This window comes from Dreissena polymorpha, chromosome 6, assembly GCF_020536995.1.
Source record: "Dreissena polymorpha isolate Duluth1 chromosome 6, UMN_Dpol_1.0, whole genome shotgun sequence".
Taxonomy (NCBI): domain Eukaryota; kingdom Metazoa; phylum Mollusca; class Bivalvia; order Myida; family Dreissenidae; genus Dreissena; species Dreissena polymorpha.
The window spans coordinates 21,636,355-21,644,893 of NC_068360.1; the positions used below are offsets into that span (position 1 = coordinate 21,636,355).

Below are 8,539 nucleotides of genomic sequence, written 5' to 3' on the forward strand. Positions count from 1 at the left end.
TCCTTTAATGAAAAATACCATTTGATAAGAAAGTGTACATTTCTGTAGCCTGTGCTGACTGCATTAAGCCCTGTTTTCTCAAAACCAGGCTCCTATTTATACTTCAAGTTCACAATTTACACTTACATTAATTGTTGCTTGTGATATCAACTTGTACATATTAAATATTAATTATCCTAAGTTTAATTTTTAAGCTAGGAACTGTTCGTTTACCAATATATTTCCATAAACATTCAGTTTTAACATATTCCTTTAAGCTTATTTCATTGAAAACCTCATGCTTATCAAGATATTCCCATGTACATTTTCTATGAGTGTTAGGATAAAATCCAGAGATCACTACCTGAAAGGGTATTGAACCCAGGACCTCATTATCACTAAGCAGGCTTTATATCCGCTCTGCAAATGCGACCTTATAAGACTTCTTTTCTCTTGCTCAGGTCGTGGGTAAACCTGCTTTTTCCAGAACCCATTAGGTTCCCAGGGCCTTGGTTGTGACCCTCTTCACATCATGCCAAGCGCCATGTTTCCCCCTGGTCAACAGCACTGTATTTATGGCGACAATAATTGGCTACAAAATCCTTGACGTCAACCCAGTACTCCCTTTGGGGTAAAGGTAAGGTTCAGGGTCACGTGGGTCTGAAAGTTCATGGCGATATGGACATATTTGATTAAGTGGGGCCTGTGGGCTTCGTTACTTTAAAATTGATTGTTATTGCAAGATTTGTTTGAAATAGGAACAATAAAAAAAGGAAAAAAATTGACCAGTATCAGTCACTATCTACTATATATACTATATAAACTGATACTAAACTGTTTATGTATACATATAAACCATAATTAAGCATTACTTAATGGTTACCTTAAGTTAAAATAAGCAGTCAACAATGTGTGGGGTTTCATGCTGTTAAGTCATTACTTTGACCTCATCTTTACTCAGTATGCCCTCTGTTACCAGCAAGACTCAGCGTAACAGATGTCACACTCTCGATAGTTCAAAGTATATATATATGGAGAACAATATGACAGAACCCAAAATCTATGAAATATCTGTATTTTGTTACATAAGTTTGACAGAATCGTTAGACTGATGATATCTAATGGCTTGTCCAATATGAAGTTTCAAAGTGTGTACTTGTCTAAATACGCATGTACCCCTATTGTACAGTGAAATGTTGAATAACCCATTGGTAATTATCATCAACATATATTACATTTAAAAAATACCACATACGGATAACTAGCACAATATCTATCTTTTATGAATTAAACAATAAAATAAACATGTTTTATTATTTCCCGCCATAGGCGGAGGGATATTGTTTTGGCGTTGTCCGTCTGTCCGTCCCTCTTTCCGTCCGCCAGTCTTTCCGTTTTTGTGTCCGAGCCATATCTTGGAAGTGCTTTGGCGGATTTCATTGAAACTTGGTATGAGCATATATATGGATAAGAGAATGATGCACGCCAAATGGCATTGTACACCATCTGTTAATAACGGAGTTATGGCCCTTTGCATCTTCAAAAAATGCTTTTTTAGCTGAGTGTCAAATAGAACACTTTTGTGTCCAGAAGCATATTGGTGGGGGATATCAATTCAACGATTTTTCTTGTTAAATTATTGCTGTATGAAATTGTTAGTTCTACCTTTAAATGTGAATATTTCGGGGTCTTCACAGTTTTAGTTTAACAAATGTCAGGCTGTGTGTTGTTTTTTATCCCCGCCGAAAAATTTTCGGAGGGGATATAGTAATTGGTCCTGTCCGTCCGTCTGTCCGTCCGTCTGTCCGTCCGTCTGTCCGTCCGACTGAAACTTTGTCCAAAGCATAACTCCAAATCTATTTTATGGATTCACTTTAAACTTAGAATATAAACAGATGGCAACTAGGAGAAGTGCAGTGACCAAGAACCATGACTCTATCTACCTTAGTTTTTGAATTATCTCCCCTTTAATATGATTTAAAGTAGATTTTTGTCCAGAGCATAACTCTAAATCTACTGAAGGGATTTACTTGAAACTTGAAATATACACAGATGGCAACTATGAAAAGTGTAGTGATCAAGAACCATAACTCTATCTACCTTAGTTTTTGAATTATCTCCCCTTTTATATGATTTTAATTTAAATTTTTGTCCGGAGCATAACTCTAAATCTACTGAACGGATTTACTTGAAACTTAGAAATATAAACAGATGGCAACTAGGAGAAGTGCAGTGACTAAGAACCACAACTCTTTCTACCTTAGTTTTTGAATTATCTCCCCTTTTATATAATTTTAAAGTACATTTTGTCCGGAGCATAACTCTAAATCGACTGAAGGGATTTACTCGAAACTTGAAATATAAACAGATGACAACTAGGAGAAGTGCAGTGGCCAAGAACCATAACTCTATCTACCTTAGATTTTGAATTATCTCCCCTTTTATATAATTTCAAAGTAATTTTTTGTCCGGAGCATAACTCTTAAACTACTAAAGGGATTTACTTGAAACTTTAAGTATAAACAGATGGCAAGTAGGAAAAGTGCAGTGACTAAGAACCATAACTCTATCTACCTTAGTTTTTGAATTATCTCCCCTTTTATATAACTTTAAAGTAAATTTTGTCCGGAGCATAACTCTAAATGTACTAAAGGGATTTACTTAAAACTTGAAATATAAACATATGGCAACTAGGAGAAGTGCAGTGACCAATAACCATAACTCTATCTACCTTAGTTTTTAATTATCTCTCCTTTTATATAATTTTAAAGTAAATTTTTGTCCGAAGCATAACTCTAAATCTACTAAAGGGATTTACTTCAAACTGCAAACTTAAACAGATTGCAAGTAGGAGAAGTGCAGTGACTAAGAACCATAACTCTATCTACCTTAGTGTTTGAATTATATCCCTTTATTTAATTTCAAAGTAAATTTTTGTCCGGAGCATAATGAATTATCTCCCTTTATTTGTTTTTACAAATATTATTCTACTCTAAAACAAATGTAGTCATACAAGAAAACACATTTCGGCGGGGATTTGGCACTACTGTGACAAGCTCTTGTTTATATTTAAAAAAAATGGAAAGAATAAATCAACGCCTGTCGTGGAAATGTTTTACCTCTTAATGAAATCTGAAATAAAATGCAGTATAACTATAAAATCAACAACTATCTTTCCTTGTAAAAAATAGTAGTTTTTAATCAGCAAAGCTCACAAGGATAACCATTTAATTTTCTTTATTAGGTCAGTTACTTTTCCTGCAAGCAACAAATGGCGTGGAAATAAACATGATGATGTCATGCAGTGTAGCTAATTATTTTACCGGTTATGCTGTGGAAATAATGATACTTAATTACATAAATTTGTTTCATGGCTTCTTAATGATCCAAAACAATGTGGGTATACATTACAGGGTTAGTGAATTCATATTTGGTTTCAGCAACACTCTCCGACCGTACTTGTTAAGTAAAAAGTTATGTAACTGCACATTATTTTCTTTCACAGCAATGTGCCCCTAGAAACAAACATCGTCACAGATCTCTCTCCAATGGCTTGAAGCTGTACACATCTCCAAACACTGCTTCATATTAAGCTACCAGCAGTATCCATGCAACAAACCCATTATTGCCCAGCAACAGCTACATCAGCAGAAGTGGTCAATTAAGCTGTCAACCATATTTTGGCAGCCAAGGTGCAGTAGTTTGTTGAAACATAAGCTCAGTATGGATAGTTTTTTTATCTATTTTGTTATGGAGTTAAGAATGAAAATTGTGAATTTAAATGTTGTTTCTGCTTAATAATTGTTGTTTGAGAAAGATATTTTTCATTTTGGGTGAAAAGTATTATTGGAGGTATTTCATCTAAATATAGACTCATATTAAAACAATGCATAATCACTCTCTTTATTCATTTAAGAAACAACAATGTATGGATAAAGGTTCTAAGAAAGCAATATATAAAGGCAAGAATTATAAAGCATTATAACTAATGAAATAAGTAATGCAACAATAAAAATAAGAATTTTGTAAACAAAATTAACTTATTCTGAAAAAAGTGCATCTGGAAACAAACCTATTAGTCTTATATACGTATTTAAACTTGCTTGTATGTATTTTCAATACACTCAGACAAATAAGTTTTGTTGAACAATATATTCACACATAAATATTTCACCTTGCCTCTCTTCTACCAAGGTTGACCCACACCTCTCAGAGCAAATCAGTGGGCTTTGATGTCGCAGCACATCAACTCAAAGAGATCCATGCGAGGTCAGCCCTCACAACAGTGCCATACCATTACGTCCTCCAACTCGCCCCAGTATTCACCTTGGTGTCAGGGAAAAATTCAAGGTCACATGGGCCTTGGTGGCCTTTGCAAGATTGGCATGTTAGACTGGAGTGATGGGACATCTTCCATGTCAATTAAGATCTTGCTGCAATTATTTTCTCTTTAATAAGTCATTAATTAAAATGATTGCAACTACAAAAGGAATACTTATGCTGCTATGGATAAAAATCTCCAAACATATTAATCTGAGATTGAAGTTGGACTTTTGGCTATATTGTGTTTATTTAGTGTTGACATTAATGGAGTTTTTAGACAAAAGTGGAATGTGGGCGCATCTGTGAAATGCTTGCCAGCACTAATTCTTAGAGGACATATAAGTTTTCTCAGAACATATCGCCTTACACAGATATTTTGATAATGTGTGATATTTTTCTACTATAAAAAATTATCATTTTCTGATATCCCATCCTTTATTGCCTAATTGATGGTTTTGGATGATATTTGGAAATGAAGAGGTGAAAAAGAAACAAACACTTGTATACTTCAGTTTTTATTCACCTAAAGTTTTTTGTAATTTAAACAACAGCCCAGGATCATCATGACTGTGCGTGTTCTTTGCTCTCAGACTCCTTGTTAAAAAACAAACAAAATGACACACTGATGTTAACAAAATGCAACTTCCTTTTTTCAGACACTAATCAACACAATCAAACGGGCCAAGACAGCCTGTTGCATCAGTTAGTCATACCTTGGAAGATCAGTTATAAATAAAATTTAAACACTTGCTACTTTCTTAGTGCCTGCATTGGTTGTGTTATAGCCTCGCCTTCTGTTGTGAACAATTACAATAATGGAAGATCAGAACTGTGGGATGGGTTGGAAACGAGTGGCATAGTTCAAAATGAAATTGCAGAATGAAAGTCATGTGGCCAACCATAAGTAGTGTGGCATTGTGGCATGTGACCAGCGAATACATTTCATGGTTTATGGGCATTATAATGCTGTCAATGATATGATGTTAATGATTTTTGTTAAATGAAGTAAACATAGGTAGTAGAAATGAAGTGAATATTACTTGTTTAAAGCACTTATATAAAGAATTATTATTTTAAGCCAAAAAGAAGAAAGTCTTTGTATTGATCACTTCTTTATATTTATTAATACTTAAGATTCTGAAATTATCACTCTTCATTTTTGCCGGATTTTGGAAAAACTTAAATAAAGAGTTCGCATATGCTGACTTTCAACTTAAGCAAAGCTGTTTAAATAATACTAGTAACTTATACAAAATGTCATATTCAATCATTGTCTTCTTTTTATTAAATAAAACATATTTCAGTATTGTTTTACCAGTAATATAGCTAGACATGCTATTTTTTTAAAGAAAGATAAAAGAAATTGACACTTCTATTTTGATCTTTCTGTATTTCAGTCTGTATACAATACTTATTAGTTTGCTTAGAGGACCCAGTATTTTACCAAGAATCGTGTGTAGTCTCATACAATTTAAAATGCAAAATATTAATTAATTTACGACAAACTTGTTTTATCTTCTGTAAATTGTAAATTTTGTATTGACAACTGGTATTATTAGTAAATATTTACACAATTTCATCATATTTTAAAAGCTGTATACATGTTCAAAACACTGATAATAGACACAAAACCTATGTTGTCAACATTTGAAAGAGGATTGTTTGAAATGAATAAAATTTGAAAGGTTATCTTAACTTAAATTGCTATGTTTTTTGTAATGATATGGAAAGACCATAATTCTGTGGAATATTTTCAATTAATTCATTTATTATGATGAGATTATTCGTGAATACTAACCAACGTTATAATTATAAATAGCTAATGGTGGATAACACACTTATAACTAACACTTATCTCTAGTGTTGACGTTTGTATTCGGAGAGAATAGTTCATGATGCTTTGTAAACACTGCAGGCTCGTATAGAAACCAGATTTTAATGTGCGTAAATGAGTGATATAACTAATGACCAAGATTTTGAAATCGCTATAGTATACAGGTATATATATATATTTACATTATGCTATTGTTGATATAATATAGCAAAATACATTCATAGCCGGTGTAAATTATTTATGATTTGTGTTTTGTTTCAATTTGATGAACACACTGATGTTTTACGTGCATATTTTAGTTGAAAGACAATAAAAATAATCTTGTTTGTGTGAATGATCATATGTAACTTGTAAGATTTTATAGCTATATCAAAATAAAATATCTTGAAAACAAAAATATATTAAGTAATAGAAACACATTGTTTTATACGATCATACGTTTAACATATCCAATAACAATCTCAGCACATATTGACAATATTTTTAATTATGTAGGAAATCATGTAAAAATATTAATATGTGGAAATTTGGAAAACAATTTCATATCAAGTGAGAGCAATGGGATGTGCTTGAAATTGTCAATAACTGCAATTTTAAGTAATATTTATTTATTAATTTAGGTTCAATTGAATTCCCCATGCTCAACAAACACTTGTGTATTTGTTATAACAAAATTCATATTTAATGAAATTTGTAAAAAATTAATTTGATAGAATGACAATAGAGTGTTGAATTATTTTTGTAATTCTGACTTATATTAAAGCATGCACTGCACAATATAATATGGCACTCCAATATATTCATACACTTTTATGATATTATTATACTTGCTAATTATTTTATATTTAACATATAACTGACGCTTTAAAAGTTTTACACATATCTTAAAGCCAGACTTCCCCATAAAATCTGATTGTTTATATTCAAACTTAAATTCAAATCAAATGCGTTTTGTGTTGTTCAACAATTAAATAACCTTTGTGTATGTACATTTTATGTCATACTTCAATTTCATAGTATATTGATATTTACAGTGAGAACAAAACACACATTTTATTTCAATTTGTATCATTGTTTAGCTTAAATAAAATGGTAACCATACAAGTGTAAAAATTATGATTATTGGGCTATATTGGTATGATTAATTTAATATTTCGTCCAACACCAACGTGACATTTTGCTATGGCACGGCTCTGTTGTATAAAGTGAATTGTATGGAAATAGCTCCAAGGCCTTTATAAAGAGCCTGTGTAACACATCATGATTTTTGACTCCTCAATTGATTGCATCATTTTGTCTCACGTGCGTCAATATCTTCATATCGTAGATAACAACGTCTCTGCTTGTAAGTGAATTTTAATTATTCATGTTTAGATATTTCTCTAAACTGTAAACATACGTGTTAAATAACTATATCATTATTTTACTGTCTGTGTAATTAAAATAAATATTTTCTATAGTGTTCTGTCATAACTGTCAATAACTGTTTTTTTTAAGACAACGCAAATTATACTAATCATAGTGTAGAGTCAACCGCTACTATAATTAGTGGTTTGTTTGTAGAGGGATGTAATAATAATGTGTATGTATATATGTATATTTGTTGAACCAAATTTGTTGTTCCACTTTCGTTAATGTACATAGCTATCCCTTGAGAGGAAATATTGTTGTACGTTAACAATTCATTGCTATCAAAATAAAAAACATATTTGTTTTCTTACTTCTATATAACTTTTCATTATTTGAATAAAGCCCCCCCCCCCTCAATTGGGAGACACATGAATTTTGTTCGTATGTCAGATAGTTGGCCGTCACACTTAAATTCTGTTTAAAATCATGAGAATCATTCATTACAGAGCTTTCATATTTCACGTGTGTACGGGTACAAGACCATTCCTGATTATGTGCTTAGTATGTCAATGTCACATGGGTCACATTTTTTAGACGTAAATGAAACTTATATACGAACCATTCGATTATATAACCGATATAATTGATATAACTTCATACGATTGCTCAGCAACATCAGACACTGTCTTGAGTGAAATATTCCAAGGCTCAGTCAATCAGAAAGTCGTATTATGATTTCTTTTAGAAGAGTATTAATCTGTATGAATGTTGTCATGCCTATACGTTCAGGGGGGGGGGGGGGCGAATTGGCATGTAGATGTGCTTTTGTATATTATTCTGGCCGACCATCAGAGTTTTGTGTCGCACGTAACATGAAAGGTACATTTCCTTAAGTGATGTATTTGTACATACATATTTATCAGCATGTTAGCTGTGTAATAGTTTGTGACCATATGCTGAGTTAAGGCACTCGGTCAACAAACTAAGACAAAAAAGTTTGTTTGTTGCCTTTTTTCAAATAAGCGGGGTTATGGACCTAATTAAGCAAGTTAA

General features: G+C 32.2%; 1 long non-coding RNA gene across 2 annotated transcripts in view; it reads left to right on the forward strand.

Annotated features, from left to right (window-relative positions):
- LOC127835117 (uncharacterized) overlaps positions 1 to 7,856 on the forward strand; it is a 28,017-nt gene extending 20,161 nt beyond the window's left edge. For both annotated transcript variants that reach the window (XR_008028356.1, XR_008028357.1), the window contains 3 exons: positions 441 to 616; positions 3,485 to 3,671; positions 4,174 to 7,856. This is a non-coding gene — a long non-coding RNA (uncharacterized LOC127835117). The remainder of the gene's footprint in view (positions 1 to 440; positions 617 to 3,484; positions 3,672 to 4,173) is intronic.
- Positions 7,857 to 8,539: the final 683 nt, after the last annotated feature.